The sequence below is a fragment of the Antechinus flavipes genome, chromosome 4 (assembly GCF_016432865.1).
Source record: "Antechinus flavipes isolate AdamAnt ecotype Samford, QLD, Australia chromosome 4, AdamAnt_v2, whole genome shotgun sequence".
NCBI classification, from domain to species: Eukaryota; Metazoa; Chordata; class Mammalia; order Dasyuromorphia; family Dasyuridae; genus Antechinus; species Antechinus flavipes.
Window position 1 is genome coordinate 150,469,344 of NC_067401.1, and position 23,046 is coordinate 150,492,389.

The following is a 23,046-nucleotide window of genomic DNA, read 5'->3' on the forward strand; positions in this document are numbered from 1 at the left end:
AAGTGACAACAGCTGAGCCTACTTCCACATATATAAAATGGGGATAAAAATACTTCAGCTACTAAGGTTATAGAAGAATCACTGGGAACTGAGAAGCTAAACTTATGTAGAGTAGATCTTAGCCCCTGGAAGATAGAACTTGAAACAATGGGTAGAAGACACAAAGAGATAGTTGTGAGTTTGGAATGAGGAAGGGGCTTCTTACAAGGTTCTGATGGGCTCTCTGAGAGAGAGAGAGAGAGAGAGAGAGAGAGAGAGAGAGAGAGAGAGAGAGAGAGACTTCAGGCAAAGTCTAGGAGACTAAATAAGTGCTATGTTGTACAGGGAATTTTTGCTAGCTATGGGTTAAACCAGATGGCCTCCGGTATCCTTTCCAATTTTAAGATTCTGGGGAATATTTTGGGAAGAAAGTGCTTCATAACATTATATAAATATGAACTGTTATTTCCTTGGAAATCACTACTATCTTCCATGTTAGAAATTAAAATAATATAGGCCTCATATTTAAATTTTAACTTGTAAACTTCTATCTGGAATCACTCCTTAATGTAGAATTCTAAGATCTCTTCCAGCTCTGAAAGTCTGAGGGGATGAGATATTTATATTTCAGCAGGAGTCAGAGATGATTTAAAAAACAGTACTTTGAATAAGATTAGAGGACAGGGACCCAGGAGAAGATGATCCAAGTTCAGGTCAGAGATTTGGGGAGAAGCAAAATCAAGAGATACACAATACAGAAAGAAGTTGTGTAATCCCATGAAGACCTGAAGGAATGAAAAGAGGTCACTTCAGTGCTTGGGAGCAGGCAAAGTGGCAATACCCCCTGACCCTGTGAAGGAAGTAGGGCAAGGAAGATGAGGGGCTGTACCGTGACAGCATTCAGGGAGAGCCCAAAAGCACGGAGACCTACCAGGCCTACTCAGTTGGAAGCTTCACACATACAATCTCTCTTCCTCATTGTGTATTCCAGAATTGTGCACACCATCTGGCAGAAGCACATTCTGAGTCAACCCCCAAGTTGTCACAGCACAGTGTGGGCTCTGTCTTGCCCTTGCACAGAACTCAAGGTAGGAGAGAAAAATGGATGGGAGTGGGGCGGGGGGTTGGTACTACAAAAGTCCAAGTCAAGAGTCAGTGTCTGATCATAGAATTCCAGACTCTCAGAGTTGGGACCTGAGAAATCCCTTAATTCAATCCCTATCTGTAACAGAAAACCCATCAGCACTTCCCCAATGAGTATTTATCAAGTCTCAGATTAAGTAATTTTGGTGACAGGGGATTCACTAAATCCTGAGGCAGCACATAATATTGTTAGATGACTCTAAATGTTGGGAAATTTTTCCTTAGGTTGAATTGACACCTGCTCTTTTCAGTCTGGCTTTTGACCCATTATTCAACTAAAATTGCCCTCTCCAAAGTCACCAATAATCTCTTAATTGCTAAATCAAATTGTCTTTTCTCAATCTTCATCTTTTTTGACCTCTGCTGCATTCAACACTGTTGATTACCTTCTCCATCTGAATAATATCTCCTCTCTGGATTGTCATGATGTTTTTCTCTCTTGTTCTTCTTGTGTTTCCTTTGATGAACCAACTTCTCTGTCATGTCTCCTACTGTGGGTATAACCCAAAGCTCTCCTGTTCTATCCTGTTCTGTCCTTTCCTGTCTTGTCCTGTCCTCTCAACTAAATTATGTCAACCTGTATCATCAATCTTCTTCTTCTTCTTCTTCTTCTTCTCTTCTTCTTCTTCTTCTTCTTCTTCTTCTTCTTCTTCTTCTTCTTCTTCTTCTTCTTCTTCTTCTTCTTCTTCTTCTCCTTCTCCTTCTTCTCCTTCTCCTTCTTCTCTTCCTCCTCCTCCTCTTCCTTCTCCTCTTCTTCTTCCTCTTCTCCCCCTCCTTCTCTTTCCCTCCTCCTCTTCCTTCTCTTCCTCCTCCTCCTTTTCTCTTTCTTCCCTGCCTCCCTCCTCCTCCCCCCCCCCCCAGCTCAGTTGGGTTATTTTCTTCTCTGAGCTAGACTTTCAGAATTCCGTTTCCATATCTAGAGTTCTCATAAATTCCAGTGCAGCAATAACAAACTATCTACTGGAAATTTCAAACTGGATGTCACATAGTCAGTCAGTCAATTAGCATTTATTAAGCATCTACTATAAACTTGAAACTGTGCTAAGCTAAGCACTGGGATTATAAAGAAAGATAAAAAACAAAAATAAACAGAAATATGGTACTGCCCCTAAAGAACTCATGGTCTAATAGAGGAGATATTTAAAACTCAAATGTCCAAAACCAAAATTTGATAACTTTCTCTCCAGATCCAGCCTTCTTCTAAACTTTTTTATTTCTATCAAGGGCCTCTTTCTCCTCCTAAGTAATTCAGGTTTGCAAGCTCAATGTCACTCTCAGTTCACTCTCCTTTATCCAAATATCTACTTAAGTTTCCAAATCTTGTCATTTTTACTTTCACAACATATCTTGAATCTGTCTCCTTACCTCCACTGATATAGCCCCAATCCCAGTGTAATCCATGGACAAGTCTTCCTCGACTGTTGCAATATACTTCTAATTAGTCTCCTTATCTTTAATCTTTCTCTTCCCCATCTATCCTACACACGGAAGCCTTTCCTTAAAAATTTGACTAACTATGAGCTATTCAAGAAGTCTCAGTAAGTCTCTATTATCTGTGGGATCATATATGTGGTTCTCTGGCTGGCATATAACGACCTTCATCATCTCATCTCAATCTATAGTTTCAATCTTGTTACACCTTATTCCTATCCATATACATGTTGGTTCAGCCAAAGTGTATCGTTTTCTTAGGTTCTTTTTGTTTCACAATCTCCCCTATTCTTACTATTGCACAATGGTCTCTGATCTTCATCTTTTGTGTTGATGATTCCTTGTAGAGGGCTGAAACTCTGAATGAGACAAGAGAGCACTTAAGGCTACCTATTCAATATGAGACAATGGCTCTATTAGTATATATTTGGATGATGGCTCTCCTCACCATTGGTGCTTGCTGAATGTTTGGTGGTGAGATAATTGTAAGCAAGGAGTGGAGGGCAGAAGGACAGAGACCAGAGACTCACTTGGCAGAAGGAAGACAGGCTGGAGACTCTAGACTCCCGAATCCAGAATCCAAAAAGCCACGTGGCAGCTTGCCTGCCTCCTTCACTTCTCCCCCTAAAGACCAAGGATTTTGATTTATCCTAACTCTGGCTGATTCTGAAGTCCAGAAAGCTAGCCTACACTTTATAGTTCCTAATGTCTGGTACTTACTCTTTTTATATATTTATCTCTTAGAGTCCTGGGTTTTCATCAAAGTAAACCTTCTATGTAAATTTTTCCATGATTCTCTCATCTGTTAATAACTTTCACCTATCACCTTTTATATACTTGCATGTAATATAGTCATCTATATCTATATTGAAATTTTTTTTTTACTAAACTATAAGTTCCTAAGGAACAGATACTTTTCATCTTTTGTATTTATATTCCCAATCCTATCTTATAATAGGTACTAAATCAATGTGCATTGATGGAGTAATTGATTGTCTCCTTGTAGCTTTCACTCACTGATCACTGGGGCCAATCAGAACTAGCCTAATCCTTTTTCCACATGACAGTTCTCCAAGTATTTGAAACAACTATTTTGTGTCATCCCTAAATTTTCTTTTCTTCAGGTAAATATTTCCATTTCATAAACCTATAGGGTATAGAGCTGGAGGGGGACATTAGAAGTCACCTAGTCAAATCTCTTTGTTTGATGATGATAATGATTGTGGTGGTGGTGGTGATGATGATGATGATGATGATGATGATTCAAGCTAGCATTCTCAGAAGACAAACTAAACTAGGTTAAGGGTAAACAATAGGTCTCAAACCCATTGGTGAGTTATGATGTCTATTTCAAGCATGTGAAGATTTTCCTTGGCGGAATAGGCAGATGAGAACAATCCATTCCAATAACCATGAAGGCAGCTGAAACAGGTGCTGTGGAGTACTTAGAGTTGGTCAGACATGGAAGACAACAAAGTCATTCACTATGTCCTGGGTCATCATTAGTTGTCTTGACTTTTGCCTTGCTACTGGACTTCAAGAATTCTGGAAGACAGAGTGAGGCTGATGATTTTGTGTAACTCTGTCTCACTTAAATCCAACTCACATGTGAGTTAAGATATCATGATGTCATTGGTTGTTTTTGAAAAACAAAGCAAAAACAACATATTATGTGCCATGCACTATGCTAAATGCTTTGCAAATATAATCTTATAGTAGTCTTACAATAATCCTGGAGGGTAGTACTATTGTTATCATCCCTATTTTATAGTTGATTAAACTGAGATAAATGGAAGTTAAGCATTTTTTCCAGAGTCACACAGCTAGTATGTGTCTAAGGCCAACTTTGAACTCAGGTTATCCTGACTACTTCCAGTGCTCTATTTGCTATGCCATCCAGTAGCCTAGGTGCTAAAACTGAGACCAAGTGTTCAGAAATGATTTATTTGGAGTTGTAGATTGCCTTCTTGGAGAAAACCACAACAGTGATTTCATTGTCAGTTTCGACAGAGAATTCGAAGATCACTTTTGCTCTGAAAAACTTTCTACAAGGAAGATTTCCTTTATGTATACAGAGTGAGACTTAGGACAGAGATTTCAGGATGATGTCTCAGAGGAAACAAAGCAAAAGCAGGAGGAATTCATCGCTGTCCTTTGGAAGTCAGGGAGATCAGAAGACAATATGAATTTGATGAGCTGCTAGGAGCTTACTCTGGTGGTAAGACCCTAAAGCATTCCACTATGGGAATTGTATGGAATGAATGATGGATTGGAAGAGTTATCCTCCCTGACACAAAGAAAAGGATGTCACTGACCTTCAGCACTCAATCTGAGCCCAACCAGGAAATAGTCAATGTGTTGGTGAAAATTACATCTTCTAGATCACAGAGTTTGAAAGGAATTACTCTTTGTTAAATATTTCAGGAGGAATCTAGAGAAGATTGCTATTCTGAATTGACTGCCACAAACTTTTTTATTCAGTTGCCTAATGATCACTAGTCTAACTAAGGATGTTGGAAGATTCCTATTCTAGTATGATCTGAACTAGATGCCTGCTTCTAGCCCTGAGATTCTGTGGCTTTCTCAAATTCAAAGAAGGTAATAAATAATAGAATCAGTTTTAACCCAAATATTCCAACTCTGAATCCAACATTCTTCACAATGTTAGCATGCTGTTTTAACAAATCTTTAGGGGCAGCTGGTGATGCAGTGGATAGAGCACCAGCCCTGAAGTCAGGAAGACCTGAGTTCAAATCTGTCCTCAGACACTGAACAATTCCTAGCTCTATGAACCTAGGCAAGTCACTTAACCCCAATTGCATCAGGAAAAAAAAAAAAACAAAAACAACTTTAGATAATCATTTCCTGGACTAATTCTCTCCATGATTGTCAGGGTTGCTTGAGAAAGGCGGTACCCATTGGAAAAAGAGTCAAGAAGACAGAGAGTTGATTAGAAAAAAAAAATTTAAAGAAGTAACTCCAGAAAAGTTCAAACATGATTTTTAAAAAACTGTAAAAAATGTGTTTGATTTGCTATTTGGATATTCTGACTTAGCTGAAAGGATTCTTAACCTTTTTTTGTGGCATGGATCCCTTTAACTGTCTGGTAAATTCTGTGAACTCTCAGAATAATGGTTCTAAAGTGCATAAAATTAAATACATAGGATTAAAATCATACCAAAATACAGTTATAAGTATATATATTTTTAAAGTTCATAGACCCCAGGTTAGGATTACTTGGTCTGAGAGATAATTATTCTTGAGAGTCTGTCAGCATAAGTGACCCTTCTCTGCTTCATAAGATTTTCAGAAAGTGAGGCAGAGAAATGGAAAAAAAATTGGGGCACTTTGTTATAGGGGAAAGATTTAGGCAGATAACTTTCTGTCAAAAGGAAAACGACAAATGCTGGAGGAAATATGGGAAAATAGGGACACTAATGCATTGTTGGTAGAGCTATGAACTTGTCCAATCATTCTGGAGAATGATTTGGAATTATACCAACCAATAAGGCCATAAAACTGTATACTCTTAGACCCAGCAATATCATAACTAGCTCTGTATCTCAAAGAGATCAAAGGAACAGGACCCATATGTAGAAAAATATTTATAGCAGCTCTTTTATGTGGTAGCAAAGAATTAGAAATTGAGAGGTTACCCAACAATTAAGAAATGCCTGAATAAGCTGTGGTATGTGATTGTTATGGAGTACTATTGTGCCATAAGAAATGATAAAGGGAGTAATTTCAGAAAAACCTGGGAAGATTTTTTTATGAATTGATACAAAATGAAATGAGAACTAGGAGAATACCGTACACAGTATTAATAAAATATTGTCCCAATAATCAACTGTGAAACACTTATTTTGATTACTACAATGACCCATTACAATTCCAAAGATTCATGATGAAAAATGCTGGTCACTTCCAGAGAAAGAACTGATGAACTTGGACAGCAGATTGGAGCTTTTTTTTCACTTTATTTTTCTTGGTTTGTTTTCCTCAATATGGTTAATGAGAAAAATATATTTTGCATGATTTCATATGTATAGTAGGTATTATATTTCTTGACTTCTCAATGGGTAGGGTAGGGAGGAAATTTGGAACTACTGATAAAACATTTTGTGTGTGTATATGAGAGAGAAACAGAGACACAGAGAAAGAAGGAAAGAGAGAGATAGAGGGAGGAAAGGAGAGAAGGAGAAAGGGAGAGAAAGAGAAAGAGAGAATTATTGAGATTAAGAATTATTATTGCTCAGAAGTTTACAATTGGTAAATGTTAAGTGTCTGAGGTTGGATTGGAGCTGAGATCCTTCTGACTTCAGAAGCAATGCTCTATCCTCTGTGCCATCTAGCTACCTCAATAAAACATTTAAAAAAAGTTTTTTGTTCATTGACTTTATCACCTCCTTGTTTTCCATCCTCAGTGGGCTATTTTCAGTGTGTAGTTGAAAGTAATTATTTACATCAATTCTGATCACTTTTTCTTTTACCAACTGGGAAATTCCCTCTTGATAATGACAGCTGCCTAATAGCACAATGACTTGAGGATTCTTTGATCTTCAGTAAGGCTATATAATGTGGGATGTGGACTAGGAGTCAGAATCAGAAAATCTGGGTTCTAGGCATTGGATCTAAAATTGGAAGCTATCTTAAATGCCATTCATATCAATCCCACCATTTTACAGACAAAGAAACTGAGATTCTCAAAAGTGGCTAAAATCATACAGATTCACATCAAGTCCTCTCTAGCTTCAAACCCACTGCTTTGTTTGTTTCTTTGTTTGTTTGTTTACTACCACCAATTGCTTCTTCCTCTCTCTTCCACTTACTTGCTATGTGATTTCGGGAATATCACTGAACATCCTTAGTTCTTGTATCTGAAAAATAAAAATAATTTCTACTGTGCCTACTTTATAGGTTTGAAGTGTGGATTGGGTGAGATATTAAGTGTGAAAGGGCTTTGCAAACTTCAAAATTCTATGTAAATCTAAGGGATTATTAGTAATAATTCATTGAATGACTCCAACTCCTCTCTTGAAAGGTAACCCAAATCAGACCATAACCCAGATTTTCCAGAGTCAACATTTTGGCTGAGATGAAGTTGTTAACCTCACTGGATCCAACAAGTGTCCTGGAGATGAAAAGCATTATAGTCTTTCATTTAAGCATTATAGGAAACCTTCCCAAGGAAATGAGCTAGGAAATAAATATTAAGTAATTCCATTTAGCCTCAGCAGTTCCTTCCTCCCTTCTCCCTCTCTTCCCTTTTGCCCCTTCTCTGTCATTCTTTCTTTCTGTGTTTCATTCTCTGTCTCTCTGTCTCTGTCCCTCTCTCCTTTCTTGTTTTGTCTTGGTCTCTAAGTCTCTGTTTGTTTTTGACTCTGATTTTTTTTTCTTTCTCTGTCTTTAACTTTCTGTCTCTGTTTCTTTTTCCTCTTTTTATTTCTCTCTCAATGTCTCTGTATGTCTGTCTCTATTAGTCTGTCTCTATATCTCTGTTTGTCTCTGTTTTTATCTTTCTGTGTCTGTCCATCTGTGTCTTTTATTCCCTTACTTTTTCCTTCTAATTAATATGGCCTTGAAGTTAGTGTAATATTTGGGCAATACCAATAAAAGGTCTGGAGGTTTTGGAAAGAGATGGGATGAAAGGGTTTGGATCCTTGCCTTCTAGGCTTTCAAACCTGTGAGACAATTGTGAATAATACCCACTTGGGACTCAAAAGTAGATGTAATCAAGGTATTAGTGACTCCCTTTCAAGGGACATATTTATTAAATGAGACAGTTGCTTCTCAGTGGCTTCTAGATTATATAAAAGACTCATGCAAAAGAAAGAACACTAGAGAAGGAGTCCAATTTGGAATAGTCATATAAATGAAGCAAAATCTCTTTGAGCCTCAATTTCTTTACTTTTAAAATGGAGGTAACACTTGAACTACTTCATAGGGCTTTTGTAAAAAATTTGAGTACTCCAAGTAGTTGTGGTTTTACCAGTTTGCACTTATTTTTGTCAGTTTTGTTGAAATATTGTCATTTAGTAAATAGTTTCTAAGCTTTGCTATATTGCTAAATAATTTTTTGAACATCCACTTTTTTCCCCCAATTCTATATTATTTTCCTCCCTCCATCTTATTAAGAAGGCAAGAAATACAATTCCACTATATATATGAAGTCATGCAAAACATGTTTCCATTAAATGTTTCACAATATTAGCCATGTTGTAAAAAAACAAACTAAGAAAAATAAAGTGAAAAAAATATGATTTAATCTGCAGTCTAGGTTCATCAGTTCTCATTCTGGAGGTAGATAGCATTTTTTATTTATGAATCTTTGGAGTTGTTATGGGTCATTTGATTGATCAGAGTAATAGAGTCTTTGGTTCTAAAACTGGAAGATTCCTTAGATGCCATTCAGATTCATCCCATCATTTTACAGATGAGAAAGTTGAGGTTTTCAAGAGTGTCTAAGATCATATAGATTCACACTAATATTGTTGCTACTAGGAACAATGTGCTCCAATTATTTGCCACACAAAAGGAGCTGTGATTAATATTGTTGTACATATAGGTCCTTTTCCTTTTCTTTTGATGTCTTTGGGATAAAGAACTAGTGGTGGTATTGCTGTGTCCAAAAGTATACACAATTTTATAGCCCTTTGAAAATAATCCTAAATTGTTTTCCAGAATAGTTGAATCAGTTTATTGCTTCACCAGTACTATATTTCCATATTTCCTTCAGCATTTGTCATTTTTCTTTTCTTTTATATTAGCCAATCTGATAGATGTGATATGGTAACTGAGAGTTGTTTTAATTTGTATTTCTCTAATAATTAGTGATTTAGAGTACTTTTCATATGACTTGATAACTTTGAGTTTTTTCCTTTTGAAAACTGCCTATCCTTTGACCAATTATTAGTTCAGAAATGGCTCAGTTTTCTACATATTTGAAAAACTTGCAATAAAACACACATACACAACATCATTTCCTTCTTTCCTCCTCAATTTGGTTATATTGGCTTTATTTGTACAAAATGTTTTTAATTTCATGTGACCAGAATTATCCATTTTACCTCCCTTAATTCTCTCTTTCTCTTGTTTGGTATAAACTTTTCCTTTACTCATAGATTTGACAAGAAATTTTGTTATGCCCCACCCCAATTTACTTTATGTATAAAATATGTATCCATTTTGACCTTACTATAATGGCATATAGTATGACATGTTAGTCTATGTCTAGTTTCCGCCAGACTGTTTTCCAGTTTTCTCAGTAGTTTTTATCATATAATGAATTTTTGCCCCCAAAATTTGAATCTTTGGAATTATCAAACACTAGGTTACTATAGTCACTTACTTCCATATATTATACATAATTTATTCTGTTAATTCATCACTCTATTTTTTTTTATCCAGTGACAAATTATTTTGGTAATTATCACTTTGTAGTATAGTTTCAAATCTGGTGCTGCTAGACTACCTTCTTTCTTTCTTTTTTTTTTTCCAGCAAATTCACCAAACTGGTAATAAGCCTTTCCAAACTTGGCTAGTTTAGTTCTCAGACTAGACATATAGTCTTTCATATCGGAAACTTTTCTACTCATTTAGATCTGCCAGAATTTGTGTGGCCTTCTCCATGCCATAATGAGACAGGAAAGGAGGAATTTTTTACATGTGTTATAAAGAAACTGCTTTGGAAATCTTGACTTGCTATATGCAGATGAGCTGTCCTTATTATCATCAATGAGCTTTTCCTCAGAGAGTTGTTTCTAGATCACAAGGAGCTTATTATAGAGCAACTATATTGCTGGGGTTTGGGCCCGGTTCTACCATTCGCTGGCTACATGCGTATGGGCATATCACTTCAGCTTTCTGTGCTTCCTTATATTGTTATTCAGTCATTTTTTCAGTCTTTCCAACTCTTTAGGATGTCATTTAAGTGTTTTTTTTTAATTTTTTGTTTTTTGCCAAAGATACTGAAATGCTTTGCCATGTCCTTTTCCACTTTTCCAGATCATTTTATGATGAGGAAACTGAGGCAAACAGGGTTAGATGATTTGCTCAAGCTCATACCAGCTAGTAAGTGTCTGAGGCAGGATTTGTACTCGGAAATATGTCTTCCTGACTCCAGATGCAGTACTGTCTCCACTGTACCATCTAGCTGCCCTGGACCTCCTTATTCTTACCTGTAAAATAAAGCAGTTAGACAAATAAGTTCCTGCCAGATGTGATATTTTATAGTTTAGTTATTTCTAAAGAGATTTGGCAGCCAAGGAGCAAAGAGTAGTCTTTCTGTGTCCCAAATTAACACTGTATTACTTTGCCTCTCCCTGCATACACTCCACTCCTTCCTTCTTCCCCATTCCAATCAAACACCTATGGAATCATAATGGAAGGATCTCTAAAAAGATTTGTAAGTCAAGGGGTAAAGGATATTCTTTCTGTGTCTGTCTCTCTGTGTACCTCTTTGCCTTTCCTATATACAATTTCTGCCCCCCCCCTTCCCCAATACCACCACACTACCAATCAGACATCTATGGAATCATGCAAGAAAGATGTGACAATAAAAACTATAGAATGGTAGCTCAATAATTTTAGGGTTGGAAGGGAATTTAGATCTACTTAATCTAATCCTTTTCTTTTTTTTTTTTCCTTTTTTTAATTTATGAAGCATATGCATGGGTAATTTTTCCAATATTGACCCTTGCAAAACCTTTTGTTCCAAATTTTCCCCTCCTTCCCCCACCCCCTCCCCTAGCTGGCAAGTAGTCCAATACGTGTTACATATGTTGAGAAACATGTTAGATCCAATATATGTATACATATTTATACAGTTATCTTGTTGTACAAGAAAAATCAGATCAAGAAGGAAGAAAAAGAAAAACTGAGAAAAAAAAATACAAGCAAATAACAACAGAAAGAGTGAGAATACTATGTTGTGTTCCACACTCAGTTCCCGCAGTCCTCTTGTGTGTGTAAATGGCTCTCTTTGTCACTGAATAAGTGCAACTCATTTGAATCATCTCTTTGTTGAAGAGAGCCCGTCCATCAGAATTGATCCTTGTATAGTCTTGTTATTGCCATATATAATGATCTTCTAGTTCTGCTCATTTCACTCAGCATCAGTTCATGTAGGTCTCTCCAAGCCTCTCTGAAATCATCCTGCTGGTTGTTCTTACAGAATAATAACATTCCATAGCATCCATATACCATAACTTATTCAGTCATTCTCCAATTGATGGGCATCCACTCAGTTTCCAGTTTCTTGCCACTACAAAGAGGGCTGCCACAAACATTATTATACATATGGATCCCTTTCCCTCCTTTAATATCTCTTTGGGATATAAGCCCAGTAGAAACACTGCTGGATCAAAGGGTATGCAGTTTGTAATCCTCTTATTTTAAAAAATGAAGAAACTGAAGGTTACAAAAAGGTTACATAAGTAATAAGTGACAAATCTAAGTATCAAAATGTAAAAGCTGTCAACTGTCTAGTGCAGGAAATAAATTAACTTGTTAAATAAAATGCATTCACTTGTGTAAATCAGAACATAACAATAGCATCAACCCAGGATTTCTTCATAGTTCAGTGGCTACAGTGCTGAACCTTGGAGTCAGGAAAGTTCATCTTAACTCAAATTTGGCTTCAGACCCTTACTGTTAGTAAACTAGTAAGCTGTGTGATCCTGGGCAAGTCGCTTCACCCAATTTGCCTCAGTTAGGTCATCTGTAAAATGAATTGAAGAAGGAATTAGCAAACCACTCCATTATCTTTGCCAAGAAAACCCCAAATAGGGTCATGAAGAGTCAAACATGACTGAAATGACCAAACAACAATAATGTCTTCTGCTGGAGGTCAACCTGTCACCCAAGAACACAAAAGAGGTAAAGAGAATGTGTATGGAGGTAAAGATGTGAATATATTCAGGAAGGTTATGCATTAAAAGACCTTTCTCTTTGCCAGGGTGTATTTATAGATTAAACACAAGAGGCATCTCCCTGCTGCATTAAAAACCTACCCATCAAGGCTGAGGACTCAGAGGACCAGTAAAATCAATCTCATTGCATAAAGACAACAGCAAGCAATTGGCATGACATTTTAAGTAAATGCTACAGCCATTTGTAAATGTTCATTTTCCCGAAGACCCCATCTATTATTTGACGGCTATTTTCTTAGCATCCCAATGTGAATTCAGTCAGTTTACAGATAAGCCCCTTTGAGGAAAATGGGTATCAAGATGTAAAGTGATATAATACGGACAATTTGTTACCACTGCACCAAGCCTCTCTGTCATTATGTATCTGTCTCTTGCAAGGTCTGGAAACCACTTGGCGCTTACTGCACAGTACAGTTAATAAGGTAGTGGAATGAATGCAACTGGTGAGGGAGGATGGAGGGAAAATAGGTGGAACAGAGCAAGGGAACAATAATTTTGCATTAGATTACTGAAACAGGATGTTGGAGAACAAAAACTGAATTACCTAGAGACCACCAGGATATTTTCCCCTCCTATCCTTCCATCTTTGAATATGTCAGATTAGAAAGGAGAGCTCTTTCCAGGCAGGAGCAGTGTAGAGAGTTCCTGAGCTTCTAGCAAAAACTTTGTGAGAAGAGAGATTATTGTCAGGCAATATTAACCAAAGGTGGGCAGTTAAGTGGCTCAGTGGTTAGAGTGCCAGGATCTGAGGAAGGCTCATCCTTCTGAGTTTAAATCTGGCCTCAGACATTGGGCAAGCCACTTCACCTTGTTTGCCCCGGTTAACTCATCTGTAAAATGAATTGGAGAAGGAATTAGCAAACCACTCCAGTATCTTTGCTGGGGAAGCCCCAAATGGTCTCTCAAATGGTCTAAATATGACTGAACAAGAACAAAATTAACCAAAGGGCTGACATTGTTCCTCAAGTGCTTTCTGTTTTCCTTCCATGAAGGAAACAAGTACTCCCCAATTCAAGAATTCTTAACCTAGGGCCCATGAGTTTTTGACAGTTATATTTTGATAACTGCCTTTATTTTTTACAAATAAATTATTTGTGGTATGTTTTGGTTTTTTACATCATCAAAAAATATCTCCATGAGTTCTCCCACCCAGAAAGCCATCTAATAAAATAAATATTTTTGAAGACAAAAAAGAAAAAATCAGCAAAAGTAATCAATACACATTTAAATACTGGAAATATGTATTACATACATGGCTCCCTCACTTTTGCAAAGTGGGATGGATTACTATAGTTCCATATAGTTTTGGTTTACATTGTAATCCTATGCATTTTGAAACCAAATGCTTTGAAAAGCATTATTCTAAGAAAGGGTCTACATACTTCCCTAATTTACCAAAGGGATCAATGAAACTAAGAATTCACATTCAGTTCCTTTTTAAAATGAAGGGGATAGACATTTATGGATTTCATTCTCTAGGGACTTCTGTTCTCCTGCCCCGCCCCTCAGGCACAACTAGCCAATCAGCATAGGGATATTAAACCAAGCCCCTGACATCCCAGGGCTCAGGTTTGGGCTGTAGCTTCGCTGTTCAACTGCTGCTCTCTCTGCTTGAGTTATTGCTGGAGAGAAACTGAGGGAACCGGAGCCTCATCATTCATAGCTAACTCCGACAGCCCAGACGTTTCCAGAGGAGAAATAAATAACCTCTTTGGTGAGCCCAGAGTTTCAACAGGAAAACTCAGAGTGGGATTGATCAAGATGAGCTGGGGATGGAGAAGGCACAAGTGAGCCCACTAGAAAAGGAGAAACTCAAGACTACAGGAGGAAGAGCTAGTAGATCATTGAGGAAAAAGTGCTAAGCTTGGAATTAAGATCTGAGTTCAAATCCCTCTGTCATTTACTTGCTTAAACTCTGAATCAGAAATTTAACCTTTTTGGACCTGTTTCTTCATATGGAAAATGAGGAATGACCTCCACGGTCTGGGCTGATCTATCCCTAAAATAGTAGGGTCATTTTACAGTATATTCATTTCAAATGCCATATTTAAAAATTGTTACACTTGTGTTTAAAACAGCTGCAAAAACATGCATTGTGGGATTTTTTCCACTGTAATTATCTATATAATGTAAACCTAATAATTTTATCATAGTTTAAAATTTTGCCCATTTGCTTTACATTATGCTTCTGAATCTTTCTGAAACTGAATTTGTAAGATATATTTTTATCAAAGCTATTATTACACAGTGACTTGTCTTCATCATGAATTATTTAAGGCTTTGGATGTTAAGAAAACCAAACCCATATAAAATGAGAGGGTTGGACTAGTTGACTTCTAGTCCTTTCCAGCTCTAAATATGTGATCCTGTGAAATTAAACTATACTCCCTAAAGTATCCTGGTGGCTGGTTCAAAAGAAATTCACGCTCATTTGCCTGTCTTTTAAGACAGAACCATAATATTACATGTGCTGTTGTTCAGCCTTTTTTTTTTTTTCCAGTTGTGTCCAACTCTTCATGATCCCTTTTGGAATTTTCTTGGCAGAGATACTGGAGTGGTGTGTCATTTCCTTCTCCAGTTCATTTTACAAATGAAGAAATTGAGGAAAACATAGTCAAGTGGCTTGCCCATTTTCACAGAGTTTTTGTTCTCCAATTCTTAATGTTAGACTAGACTAGCATGGAGTGGGGAGGAAGAGAATGAGTTGAGTTTGGCTCAGGTTTACTTGGTATAATCCAGGTTTTTAAATATGCTGCTGTTTAGATGTAACTCGAAAATCCTGAGTGTAATATGACTCATAAAGGGTAAAGTTGTAGCAAGAGCTTTGGAGGAGAAAGCTATGAGAGACAAGACACCTGTGGTGCCAGAATCTGTTGGGAACCTACTCTGATATGTGAAGAGAGAGAGAGACAGACTTTGGAAGTTGCCTTTCTCCCCATTACAGTTTTGTCTGCTAGATATGGCCTATGTTCAGTTATACAACCTAGAGAGATGGTCATCTGGTTCTGTTTCTGCCTCCCATGTGCTGAGAGTAAATATTTCTTGCCCAATCAAAGTCTCTATCAATTTGATGAATTCTATCTGATGTCGGAGAGTTGCAATATGGTTCAGCAGAAGGAAAACTGTGTTAGGAATCAAAAAACCCAAATCCTGGTATTGGCACTGCCATCAACTAGATGGGTGGAACATGGTTTTCTCATCTGTAAAATGAGGAGGTAGGAAGAGATATTTCCAAGGTCCCTAGGCAAAGACATAATAACTCACATTTATATATCCCTTTAAGATTGGTAAAGCTCATTCCTCACAATTGCCCTGTGAGGCAGGCAGAGCAACTATTATTATTTCCACTTTTTTTTTAGCCCTCCTGACTTCAAATGTAGCCCTGTTTCCATTCTACCACATGGAGAAATAAAGTGAAAACTAGGGTTATCACTTTTCTGTTAAACTCTGAAATGATTCTGAAATTTAAAAATGAAGAAGAAAAAAATAGCTACTACTGAGCTCTGACCATGTCCCACTCCTAAAAGCTGTTTCCTGAGATGCCAAAGGGGCTCTTAACTCTTCTCTTTAACCTATTCTCTCAATCTCCTCATTTCACTCCAAATTGAATCCATGATATAGAAAGAGTTGACTACCTGCTCCAGAGTTCAAAACAAGTGAAGTAATAACTCCACTCTTCTCTGCGCTAGACAAACCATATTTAATGTATCCTCTTTGGTTCTGGGAACCACATTATTTGGAGGAAACTCAAAACTATACTGTATGACGATCAGCTAAAGAAAATGTGTGTGGGGAAACTAGGTGGCACAGTGGATAGAGCACCAGGTCTGAAGTCAGGAGGATCTGAGTTCAAATGTGACTTCAGACTCTTAATACTTCCTAGATGTCTGACCCTGGGCAAGTCACTTAACCCCAATTGCCTCAGAAACAAACAAACAAACAATAAATAAAAACAAAACTATGTGTACCTAGCCTGAAAAAGAGAAGACTTAGAGGGAAGCATTCTAGGTTATTCCAAATATTTCAAGGGCTCTCAAATAGAAGAAGGAGTAGATACGTGGGAGACAGAAATTTAACTATTAATATTAGAAAGAACTTCCTGACAATAAGAGATGTCCAAAAATGAAATGAAGTACAACCTCATTATCACAATTATTGAGGAAAAGGCTACTACCTATTAAATAGGGTAAAAAAAAAAGATAGAGCATTGGGTAGGAGGGTAGATGAGTCTCCTTCCTAAGATTTCTTTCAATTCTGAAGTTTCCTGATTTCAGGATTCTCTAAATCTAGGAAATCAAAGTTTGAAGAAGTCAAATATCCTTATATAAACCCTCCCTTATTTTAGGCAGCAAAAGAACAAATGCCATTTTTAAAAGCAAAGAAACCCATTCATCTAAATCATAGAAAAATAGAAATCAGAAAAATATACATAGAATATATTTTTAAAATTCTCCTGGTATACTTGACTACCACTGAATAGAGACTAATAGGGACACCCTGTGGATATATGCTTAGCTGTAGAGAGGGGAGGGATGTAAAGAAATGGTTGAAGGAACCAAGATCTCAAGTGTGATGGAGTGTGTGAGAGGTGGATAGGGATTGGGTAGCAACTCTGAAGCAAAGGACCATTTCTGAAGTAATGGCCAGCTGTGATTTTAGCTGCTCTTTCCTAGAAGGGGCTAAATGGAAGCAGTTGGGATTTTGTGGGAGCACAGCATTATTTTTTAAAGACCAAAACATTTTCCTTTCCAAAGACAGTTAATAAATAAATAAACCAGCTGAAGTATCATGTGGAGTACTTAGCTTAATCAACCAGTGTCATCCCTAAGGTAATTTACAGCCTCAATTCATCACCTCTCCTTCATCTACTCTGTGTCATCACTGCTAATGGTTTTCTCATTAATGCAGAAAGTTTGAGAGTTAACTTGCAGCCAGATTCTCACTCTGCTCACCAAGGGAGTTGTTTATTATCCAACTGCCTACATATTACCAATGGGAGGTGGGGGTGGGGGGGGTAGGGAACGGACCTGTGATTTGATTACTGTAAGTATCTGCTTCAGGATGAGCAAACTTTTTCTATGAATGCAGTTCAGGGCCTTCTCTGTAATATATAATGATAGAATTTCTTCAAGCTCTGAGTTAATGTGACTTTATTAGAGGCAGTATTGGAATCCAGGTCTTCTTGGCTATAAGTCTCTGGCTATCTTCTAAACTAGTAATATCAAACTCAAATAGAACTGGGGCAATAAACCATGAATAAGTTCTAATACCATGAATAAGGATCCCTGGGGGTCACATATTGACCTAGAAAAAAAACCACATATTAGTATACCTTTGGTTTATAAATTTTTATTTATTTGTTAAATATTGCCCAATTACATTTTATTCTGGGAATAAAATGCACTCAAGGAATGCACTAGTTGCATAAGAGTGAGTGTTGACACTTCTATAGCATCCCATGCTGCCTCTGATTTTATTGGATATCTTTGGAGTCAATAATATTATTGATAATAATACCAATAATATTACCAGAGCCAATAATAATAATAGCAAAAGAATAGTAGGCAAGGCATCTCAGTAGCTCAAAACCCATTACTTATGACCATCACTTCTTCACAACATCACTGAGAGGGAGAATAAAAGAAGTGATTATTCTCTTCATTTCACAGGAGGCCCCACTGAGTTACAAAGAGGGTGAATGAATTGCTCAATTATAAAAAAGGCTTAGAACTCAGTTCTCCTGATTGATCTCTGCCTTCCCCCTCCTCCCTTCCCCATCCAGTCTCTTGTGTCACCATGGAATCATAGAATCTAAGCATCATCTGGTCTGTCCTGTGCCTAAGAAGGAATCTTTTCCATAATATTCCCAACAAGCACTTTTTACACATGGCTTCAGGACCTCCTGAAACTGTTAAGTTCACTTTGGGATAGGTATCCCAATTAGGATGTACTAGCTAGCCATTGTCAATCTATAAAAACAAAATAAGTATTTCAACAAAGAGAAGCAGCCAAATTCTATGGCCCACTCCCTTTTCCATACAAAGAATAAAGACATTCTGTTCTCATGAAGGAACTCAAAGCAGGAGAGGAAATTGAGCATTACCAAGCTGGGATACTTAATTTGTTCAGTAAAACACTTTCTGTCCAGACATACCTTGTGCCATAACAGCCCAAAGAGCCTCACGGTTTCCTAAGCCCTGGTTACTTTGTTTTCTTTTAAATTTATTTTTATTCTGAACACTACATAAAATGGATATTTTCATATACAGTAGTAGAATGGAAAGAGAAAAGATTATACCCAAAACTTCAGGTTTTTATTATGTATAGTTTGATTTTTTTAAAAATTATATAACAATAATATCTAACATTGATATAGCACTTACTATGGGCCAGGTAATATGTGCTAAATGCTTTACAATTATTATCTCATCTTATCTTCATAACAAGCATGGATGATAGTTGTTCTTGTTATCCCCCCTGTACGGTGAGGCAAACAGAGGGTAATTAACTCACTCACAGTCACACAACTAATAAGTGCCTGAGGCTGGATTTGAATTCAAGTCATCTTGACTCCAAGTTGAAGGCTGCATCCTTTAGGCCACCTAGCCACCCCACAGAAGCAGTTCAATTTAGAGCTTTCAAAACTATTTTGCTTGTCCATGTTTCTTTCTGTTTTCTTCTCTGAATTAAAAAAAAAAAAAGATAGCCTAGCACTTTTTCCTCCCTCCTTCCCTTCCTTCCTTCCTTCCCTCCTTCTTTCCTTCTTCCTTTCCTTCCTCCCTTCCTTCTTTTCTCCCTTCCTCCCTCCATTCCTCCTTCCTTTCCTTCCTCTCTCCCTCTTTCCCTCCCTTCTTTCCTCCTTCCCTCCCTTCCTTCTTCCTTCCTTCCTCCCTTCCTCCTTCTCTTCCTCCTTCCCTTCCTTCCTACTTCCCTCCCTCTCTTCCTCCTTCCCTTCTTCCCTCCTTCTTTTTCTCTCTCCCTCCCTCCCTCCTTCCTTCCTTCCTCTCTCCCTCTTTCCCTCCCTTCTTTCCTCCTTCCCTCCCTTCCTTCTTCCTTCCTTCCTCCCTTCCTCCTTCTCTTCCTCCTTCCCTTCCTTCCTACTTCCCTCCCTCTCTTCCTCCTTCCCTTCTTCCCTCCTTCTTTTTCTCTCTCCCTCCCTCCCTCCTTCCCTTCCTCTCTTCCTCCCTTCCTCCTTTCCTTCCTTCCTCCCTCCCTCCCTTCCTTCCTTCCTTCCTTCCTTCCTTCCTTCCTTCCTTCCTTCCTTCCTTCTTTTCTTCCTTCCTTCTTTCTTTCCTTCCTTCTTTTCTTCCTTCCTTCCTTCCTTCCTTCCTTCCTTCCTTCCTTCCTTCCTTCCTTCCTTCCTTCCTTCCTTCTTTCCTTCCTTCCTTCCTTCCCCCCATACCTATCTCTCTCTCTCTCTCTCTCTCTCTCTCTCTCTCTCGTCCCTATTCTCCCTTTTCTTTTTCTCTTCACTGAAAGAAAAAGAAAAAAAATCCTTGTAATAAATATTCATTGTTGAGCAAAACAAATTCCCACTTTGGCTTTGTTCAAACATGTATATTTTATTTCTTTTAGTCCATCACTTTTCTGTCAGAAGATAGATAATAGGCTTCATTATCAGGCCTATAGAAACAAGGTTGATCAGTGCATTGATTAGAATTCTTTTCTTTCAAAGATGCCTTTTTTTCTCCTTTACAGAGTACGTAATATCATAGAAATTGTTTTTTCTTGGTTTTTCTCACCTCACTTACATCAATTTATGCAAGTCTTACCAGGTTTTTCCGAAACTATTCCCCTATTTCTCAAAGCACAACATTATTTCATTATTTCCTTATCTCTAATTTGTTGCTATTGCACAATTGATGGGTGTTCCTTTAGTTTCTAATACAGAAAAGAACTGCTATAAATAGTTTTGTACACATGAGTCTTTTTTCTCTTTCTTTGAGGTTTAAATCTATTATTAGTATAGGTGAGTCAAAAGTTATGCATAGCTTAGTTACTTTTGGACATAGTTCTTAATAGCTTTCCAGAATAGCTTAACCAAATCACAATCAAAGCTCTGCCAGTGGCACTTTGATGTACCTATTTTCCTGTAGCTGCTTCAACAATTGTCAGTTACTTTTTTGATTCACCTTTATCAATTTAATGGATGTGAAATGGAACCTCAGAATTTCTTTCTTTAAAAAAAATACTATTTTATTTTCCCAAATATATGTAAATAGTTTTCAGCATACATTTTTGTAAAGCTTTGAGTTCTAAATTTTTCTCTCTCCTTCCCTTCCTCTCCAAGAAAGCAAGAAAATTGATATGGCTTAAATATGTTTAATGCTTTTAAACATATTTCTGTATTTGTCATGTTATGCAAGAAAAATAAGACCAAAAGGAAAAACAAGAAATCAGACCACAAACAAACAAACAAACAAAAAGGTGAAAATTCTATGCTTTGATTTATATTCAGTCTCCACAGTTCTATCTCTGAATGTGACTGGCATTTTCCATCTCAAATCTATTGGAATTGCCTTCAATCACCACATAGTTGAGAAGAACCAGGGCCATCACATGTTGATCATCACATAATTTTCTTGTTACTGTGTACAATGTCTCAGAGTTTCTTTCATTTGCATTTCTCTGTGTTATTTTTTCATATTGTTATGATAGTCTTTATTTTTTTCTTTGAAAACTACCTCTTCATATTTTTTGGTCATTTAGCAATTGAGAAACGGTTCTTGTTCATGAAACAGTTCCTTATACATGTTGCATATGAGACTTTTACCAGAGAAATGATCTACAAAGACTTTTTCCCCTCAGATAACTTTTTTCTCTTCTCATTTTAGCTCCATTAGTTTTATTTGTGCAGAAACTTAAAAATTACACATAATCAAAATCATTATTTATTCTGCAATCTCCTTATCCTAAATTATCAATATATTTAAAAAATTAATTACTTCCTTGTTCCTCTAATTTGCTTGTTATGTCACCTTTTGTGTCTAAGCTTGTATCCATTTGGAGTTTGTTTTAGTACCTAGTGTGAGATGCTGGTCTATATCTAATTTCATAATTGCTATGTTCATTTTGGTGGTTGCCTCTGTCAGAGCTTCTACTCTCTTTCTCCTGAGTGCTTTCCTATAGCTTCCTTTTATCCATTTCCATGCTCCTGCTTATTTAGTCATTCCCTGGATTCCTCTTTCAGTCTATCTTCTATACTCAGTAAATAGACTTTGAAAATTTGCCCTGAAGCTTAGTCTATCTTTTTTTTTTTATTGTGCCATATCCTTTCTGACCTATTTAAGAAACTGATTTGTGTGTGGGCCCCATAAAGAGCTCAGTTGGCTTCTTTTACATCAAACAGGAAACTACTGTTGTCACTTTTCTATTATTAAGTCCTCCGCTTTCTGGGACCCTTTCCTTCCACATGGTAGTTTGGAAAGAAGGGAAAGAGTATCATTGATTAGGAGGATCATGAAAATTTTCCCATAGGAAGTAAGTAGCACATCAGTTTTGAAAGACATTGGGAATTTTAAGAGGCAGAGGTAAGGAGGGAGTATGTTCCAAGTGAAACAAAAGATTGACCAATGAGAACCAGTCCTTAGGAGGTGCATCCCCAATGTGAATTCTGGAGTAGAACAGGTTTCTAGCCTTCTTACTATGTGATGAGGAAAGGCTTTTTAATTGTCTTCTGACCCAGATCTGAGCATGCATACAAAAGGTCCAAAGGATTGTCCCTTTTTTTTTCCCCCTGGCTGTGATAGAGTGGGAGAAAAGCATAGCTCTAAGTTTTCATGTGAATAGGACTACTTCTCTCCCCACATGGGCTGACAGGTGACTATGAGCAGGACATTCCTTTTTTCTTTGCCTCCTTGCATTTATTTTTAATAGTGTTTTTTTTTTCCAATTACAGGTAAAGAAAAATTTTAACATTCATTTTTAATGAAACTTTCAGTTTCAAATTTTTTCCCTCCCTTTTTTCCCTCCCCCATCCCTGAGATGGTAAACAATTTGATATAAGTTATATAAGTGCAATCATGTAAACCGTATTTCCATATTAGTCATGTAAAAGAAGAAATAGTACAAAAGGAAAAAATATTGAAAAAATTAAAATTATCTTGCATTTTATTTTTTAATGCTCTTAGATGAATGAGTGTTATAGATAGAACAGATTAACCTACGATCTTGTGAGATCTCAAAAGGTCCAGGAACCTGAGACCATGACATTACTACTTGATCCAGCCCCGCAGTGGATTAACACAAAGATGCTAGTTTCTATAATGGAGGGAGTGATTTCCATCAGCTATGAAACATTCAGAAGTGAACTTGGTGTGAAGGAATACTACTGTGCTGTAAGAAATGACAAACAGATTGATTTATAGAAAAACATGGAAAGATTTGCATGAAATCATGCACAGTGAAATGAGCAGAACCAAGAGAACACATTGTATACAGTAATAGAAATATTATTTGAAAAGTAACTAATTGTGAATAACTAAACTATTCTGAGTTATATAATCCTTCCTATCAATTATGAAGTACTTATGAAAGAAAATACTATTTATCTCCAGAGAAAGAA